General features: G+C 41.3%; 1 long non-coding RNA gene across 2 annotated transcripts in view; it reads left to right on the top strand.

The window, feature by feature from the left end:
• The window catches only part of LOC106516499 (uncharacterized), a 13,095-nt gene that overhangs the window by 1,403 nt on the left and 4,631 nt on the right, over window positions 1-7,061 (top strand). Inside the window, exon 3 of one of the 2 annotated variants that reach the window (XR_001310108.1) lies at window positions 6,331-6,609. The exons of the other annotated variant lie outside the window; for it this stretch is intronic. This is a non-coding gene — a long non-coding RNA (uncharacterized LOC106516499). Of the gene's footprint in view, window positions 1-6,330; window positions 6,610-7,061 lie in introns of those variants that run through there. 2 annotated transcript variants of the gene reach the window in all.

Raw genomic sequence — 7,061 nt, 5'->3', positions numbered from 1 at the left:
CAGCACTTGGGTGGTGTCTTGTGTTAATTGGTAATTTGCTTAAAGGAGACAGATAATACAAAATCCACTTTTTTGCTGTTAAATGCATTTTGTTGTGGACTTGGAGTCTCTAGAAGTGCAGAAAAGTTTAACTTAGTCTCTCCTGGTGCTGCAAAGATATCTTTATATTCTGTTTGGGTCATATTTTTCAATTCGTTCAGTTTTCTCTTTTACATATTAGATTTTTTTTTGTGTGTGTACTTGGAGTCTGTAGGAGTGCCGAACAGTTTAACTTAGTCTCTCCTGGTGCTGCATAAATATCTTTATATTCTGTCTGGGTCATATTTTTCAATTCGTTCAGTTTTCTCTTTTACATATTAGATTTTTTTTAAATATTAACGTCACATTATTTGCTGTGGAACTGCTAAACAAGGTCATGGACTTTTGCAAATTCTCAGTTCTGCAAGTCTGTCATTTTCATTCTCCTCTGGGTCGGACTCTGGACAAGTCTTCTGTTGTTGACCTCTTATAATCCATTTGTAAATAAAAGGTTTCTGCACCACTAGAACCCCCCCGCCCCCCTCCAGGTCTTACTCCCAGTGATCGTTGTCCACTCCAACCTGTTCGGCCATTTATGTTGGTTGATAGCAGAGACACATTTGCATTTAAAGAGACAGCGCAAAAACGAGTTAGTCTCAGAAGCATCTCAGAGCATGGGGTAAAAGAGGGGCTTGTGGAGCTACAATAAGGAGGAATTCGGACCAAAGCGTTGCGGTTCCACTTTTTATAGACCGCAACTGAATGATTTAAATGTGAAAAGGAATCATTTAAAAGCATGATATGTCCCCTTTAGGGTTCTTACATTAATTAGTTCAATCTGGGACTAAAGGGCTCTGCAAGGTCCATCTGATCCTGCGAAATCCACTCTCATTGTAGTTGTGTGATACAAATCGCATCATTTTGTTCTCAGCCTTGTGTAGTCCGCCCCTTCTTGTTGTCACGAGGCCCAAGCCCAAACTACTTGAACAGCAATGGCGGCATTTTGCATCAACTACTCCACCTTTAGAAGCCGGCTATTGTTCCTAGATAGTCAAATAGCCACCGTGTGCAGCAGGGGGAGGGGTTTCCTATGAGCTCTGCACCATGTGTCTCATCGGCTGTATAAGGTCTGTGCAAAAACAAAACTCCTGCCACCACATGACTGCGTATTGTCGACTGGTCGGTTGCTTATCAACCACGTTGGACCCTAATGTCATAAGTCTTGAGGTTCTTTCAATAAACACCTCAGTCCAGAACTTAAGGCTGATTCAAGGGCCCATCGTGGGAGACACAAGRCTGAGAATAAAAGATGCTTCCATCACACAACTACCACAATGAGAGAGGATTTTGAAGGTTCGGATGCAGAGGCCTTTATATGCTGCAGGAAATCAAGATACTTGTTCTTGTTGACGTAGTTGCATGATGAAAATTTCATCTTTTCGTTCTCAAATGGCTTCAGAGAACCCATTCTAAGCTCCTGTTAGAACTTTTTCTTGCAGGGGTGTACAATACATCAACTACAGTCTGATCGGTCAGAACCAATCAGACTGAGTTCTGCGTTGCTCGTTTTATTTCTGAAAGCTCACGTCTGAGCGGGACATGTCCAGCCTCCGTCAGTGATTCATGAATAACCAGACGAAACATAAAGACAGACTGGGCTTAGTGAGCAATACAGATTCCWCTTTGGAAGACATGCTGGTGGGAAAAGAGGGACCTCGAAGTACTCTTTCCATCGCTTAATGACATCATTGACTGAGGTCAACGCCCTTACTCAGGGTGCTCAACAACAGGTTAAAGATGGCCGCTGTGAGTGGTACCAACAACCTTTCATCCACAGCTCAGTAGGGCTGTGTATTGGCAAGAATTTGGCGATACGATACATATCGTGACAGAGGGGTCACGATACGATATATCCCGATATATTGCGATATATTGTGATACTATAAGCAAGGCGATATATTGCGATGTTTTTGTCCAAAAATGCTATTAAAWAAAAACCTCTTACTGAAAAAAAGGAAAGCTAATGTTTACTTACAATGCTAATGCTCTCTTACTCTCTGGCGCTCAAGAGGTAGAGGAGCCAAATGGCTGGCTCACTGCTGCCAACTAGTGGTCAGAGGCTGAACTACAACATAAAAATGAACGGTTGGCAAGAAAGTTGACATTTTAAACCTTAATTAAAAATCGATACAGGGCTTTAGAATATCGATACAGTATCGGGAAATGAAATATTGCGATATTTCAGTGTATCGATATTTTCTTACACCGCTACAGCTCAGGGCAGCGACGATAGAGGGAAGGATGGCCCACTTGGACTCACTGACCCTCAGCCTCCACTGGGACTGAGTTGACATCCTGCCAGAGATAAGAGCTGAAGATCCCTTTGACAGAATCTTCAACGGGACCAGAAACCTTCACCCCACATTTGGGTCCACTGGGTCCGATCACTGTAACCCTTTAAAACTTATTACTTTCCAAGACCCAGTTGGGGGCTCTGAAAATTCCTCAGGATTTCTGGCTTCCATACAAACGCCTTACTTCTTCTGACCTTTGACTCAGACGGCACTCAGATCTGCAAAGCTGCTTCCTGCAGGGGAGTGCTTTCGTTCCAAATCTGTCCCAATCTGCTCTGGTTTGCACAGGTTAATTATAGCTTTACTGTCGGTGCAGCTGCAGGTGTAAATCTGTGAACTCTTGAGTTTTTAATAAAATAATCCTGCTGGAATCTGCGTGAGCTCCTTCCAGCTGTGATGCCTGGAAAACACGACTTTTAACCTCACCTGCTAACCTCACCTGCTAGCTGCCCCATCTAAAGGAACGTGTCAGCTTACATACTGGTTGATCGTGTCAGGCTGTTCTCTTCACAGCAGGGAGGCCAAACAGTCCTTTTTTATTAGAACAAAGTGGATATAATGTGGAAAATCTGAATCCAGCAGTTTCTGCCACTGCCCACAGCTAAAGACATTGAAATGTACTTTAAACTTGTAAAATAATCAAGTAAAATAAAATATTAACTTGTTTGAAAGAAGTTGCCACAGCTATTACAATTTAATTTCTTTTCCTAAACTTATTAGTTTGTTGACCCCCAAAAAAGTTGCATTGTTGTGTGAATCAGAAAGAGATGTCGCCACCTTCTGGACAGAAAGCAGCGCTGAAATGATCCAGAACTAAATCAACTCAAACACAGCTTTTATTTTATTTCTGTCATTAGATTCATAAAGAAATTGTTGCATGCTCTACTTAATTGGGGTCAGTTAACAATCTACAGGTTTAAGACACAATTTGCTGAGAATTGTTCATCTTAAAGACTCAAAATGACCAAATGTTGAACACAACGAACACTATCACAATGCATTTTCCCCCAATTCATCCTAGTATATTAAAAACCATGAAAGTCAAGACAGCCCTTCTGCTGACTCCTCTTTTATTTGTTTATCTCTTAACTTTGTTAATTTTTTTGAACATTTTTAATACAAAAAATAACTGTGATTGCCGCAATGATAAGAAACAATATTGGAAACCTCAGCCAATAAAACAAACAGATCATTTTTACTTGTTCAAGTTTTTTATGATGAGCAAAGTTATAGTGGATTATGACTTAGTGAAGCTGTGTCTTTGCAAAGTTTTTACTGCCAGATAAAACTTCAAAAATAAAAGTATTGAAATATTTGTCATATAATGGAAGATTGGCTTTGGAGAAGTTTAGTTTGCTTTAAAAAACAGGCTTGTGATATAATAAATTCAAATTAGATTTTGATAAATATCACATTTCTAAAACATCAGCTGCCACAAACATCATCAAGCTGATTTTATGAAAGTGAGAGAGAGAGAGAGAGAGAGAGAGAGAGAGAGAGAGAGAGAGAGAGAGAGAGAGAGAGAGAGATAACACAGAAAATAAACCAAAAGGAATAAAACCAACCATAAACACACACAAAACTGATACTGACAGAATTAGAGGGTTGTGACTCAAATACTTGCTTTAACTTTATTAGAGGATCATTGATGCCCTAAAATAGATTCAAGGAGTTGGTACTCTGGGATACGTCTGAACTTTGAGTCCTCAGATGACGTTGTGATGAGGGTTACCGAGGGTTTTATCTTTAAAAGATGCAAAAACTGTTGATGATACTACTAAACTGCATGTGTAAAGTTTCAGAGCAGGGGCGGGGCCACAAGGACAATGGCCCCTAGCTGAAATCTGATTGGCCCCCTGAAGTGATCCTGTCCTGTCACTCATCTTTGCAGATGGGTGCAGTTCCATGTCCAAACACTAGTGGCGCTAATGAGTCAAATAGGAAAGTCCAGCATGAATCAAGCTAACAGAAGTTTTCTCCTCTTAAGAAGATTTGAACAATCCTGCAGAAAAAGTCTTTCACCTCATTTGATGGCTGSATTTCCTCACATGCTGTGTGTTTGAAAGCATTTTATCTACAGTATGTTTAAAGTCAAAATGCATGTAAAATTACAATGAGTTTATTGTGCAAGCTTTTTAAAATTACATTACATTACAAGTGTTTGAACACGTGTGACTGGTTGTATACACCTTACCAAACTGGGGATTTGTGTGCAACAGTGTTGAACAAATACTTGAACCCTCTATGAATATTTGTAGCAGATCTGTCTCCTGTTARAAACCAAAAACTCAGATCCATCCTTTAAAAACAGTTCCTCTGTGTGGAGCATTCCTACGTTCCTCAGTATGTTTCTTGGTATATGTTCAACAGTATATGTTCCCTAGTACCTATGTTCTCTGGTGCAATACGTGTGCTGTAATTCATAACTTTTGTCATTAGTTTTAAAATATATTTGTAGATGGAGCCAAGGATCTTTCTGTCGCTGACCTGCTGAGGAACATGCAGAGCGTGTGGATGATCCCTCTCTGGTGTTTCCTTTGAATCAAATTCCAGATGTGTTTTTCTTAAGTCAGTATATGTAAGCTATTATTATTATGCATTTTTTAAATTAAAAACTTAAATAATTAGGAAATCTGACTCACATTTTTAAAGAAATGTTTACATAATCCAGCCCCACAGTCCCCACACAGTCAGTGTCAGAGGTGTAATTTGGATTTTCAGTGGATTTATAATGAACACACTACTTGTTTTTCTACCATAAAAACACAACAGGGCGTTTTCTATAAAAACCACACAGTGATGCCAGAAGATCAGCTCGGTGCCTTTTGGCAATTTTTTACATTTTTCCTCCCAGTGAGCAGCGGTTTCTTTCTTGGTTTCTTGCCATGGATCTTATTTTTTATTATTTTCCAAACTGAACATCGACTGAAGCCAAGGAGGAAAGAATCCCGAGGACCCCCGACTGATGAAGAAGTGGACTTTTCAGGTTTGATTTTGAAGAATCTGACAGAAAGAAGAATATTTCTCACAMCTTCTCCTCAAAAGCAGCACGAAGTTGGCTTTGATTCAGAAGAACTTTTGGAAAGATTTTCAAATTCTTTCAGATTACCAGGCTTCAGGATCGTCCCTCTGGAGATATTTATGGTTTGTTTCTGATCAAGATGTTGCATATCTCTGAAACCGGTGTGCTGATGGGTTTTCTCTCGTGCTGGAGGCCAAGTGCTGTCAGAGGCAGATGGTCCAGATCAGAACAGAACTGCAAAGTGAAAAATAAATGTGCTGTAAAAAGCAGAAAATATTGTAAGAAAAATATTGTCTGTGGAACATAAGGCAACAAATAATAATGAACTTTAAATGAACATTGCTAAAATAGAAACGATGATTACTTGTTGACAGTACAATCCTTATCTAGTAAAGCCAGGAGGGGGACTTTTAAGGACATTTGGAGAAAAAGGTGGAAACCTCCCGTTGTGTTGGAGTTCAGGTATCTGAGAGTGTTTTTGGGGTGAACCAGGAACTGGAGGTGGATTGTTGGATTTGGAGTCTTGTCTAATGAGGGCATTGATCCAGCTCTCAGTTGTCTGTCCAACTCTTTTACAGTTTTGGTGTCCAACTTTAACTTCTGGTCATGAAATATAATTTAATCCAGACACAAGCGGCTAAAATGAGTCTCTTTTGTATAGTGACTGGACTCAACTCTTAGAGTTGAGGAGCTCGGAGTAGAAGATGGATGGATGGATAGATGGATGGATGGATGGATGCTCTGATGGATGGATGGATGGATGGATGGATGGATGGATGGATGGATAGATGGATGGATGGATGGATGGATGGATGGATGGATGGATGGATGGGTGTGAAAGGAATTTGTGATCAATAAATGGAAGTCTGAATAATATAGCAGAAATCCTGTTGAATCTCTTCTAAAATCTTTATTCTCGTCTCTGACTTCTTTCAGCTACACAGCGGTACACAGTCGGGCCTCTGCAGTCAGAAGATCTTGGTGCCTTATCAGAAAAGCAAAACAAAAACCCAAGCTGTACCAGGCTGATGTAAACAGAGCTGCCAACTCAATAACTAGCAAAAACCTTCTGCCCATTAAAAATGACGAGTCAACCTTGTATCGATCTGTCGTGGTGAAGCGGGAGATGAGCCAGAAGGCAGAAATCTCGGTTTACCGGTCTGTCTACGTTCCTACCCTCATCTATGGTCACGAGCTTTGGGTAGTGACCGAAAGAACGAGATCACAGATACAAGCGGCCGAAATGAGTTTCCTCTGCAGGGTGTCTGGGCTCTCCCTTAGAGATAGGGTGAGAAGCTCAGTCATCCAGGAGGGACTCTGAGTAGAGCCGCTGCTCCTCCATGTCGAGAGGAGCCAGTTGAGGTGGCTCGGGCATCTGGTAAGGATGCCTCCTGGACGCCTCCCTGGTGAGGTCTTCCGGGTATGTCCCACTGGGAGGAGACCCAGGGGAAGACCCAGGACACACTGGAGGGACTATGTTTCTCAGCTGGAGTGGGAACACCTTGGGATTCCCCCAGAGGAGCTGGTCCAAGTGGCTGGGGAGAGGGAAGTCTGGGTCTCTTTGCTTAAGCTGCTGCCCCCGCGACCCAACCTGATGGATGGATGGATGGATGGATGGATGGATGGATGGATGGATGGATGGATGGATGGATGGATGGATGGATGGA

The sequence above is a fragment of the Austrofundulus limnaeus genome, unplaced genomic scaffold, assembly GCF_001266775.1.
Source record: "Austrofundulus limnaeus strain Quisiro unplaced genomic scaffold, Austrofundulus_limnaeus-1.0 Scaffold1, whole genome shotgun sequence".
Lineage (NCBI taxonomy): Eukaryota > Metazoa > Chordata > Actinopteri > Cyprinodontiformes > Rivulidae > Austrofundulus > Austrofundulus limnaeus.
This window is presented reverse-complemented; position numbering and strand designations above follow the sequence as displayed.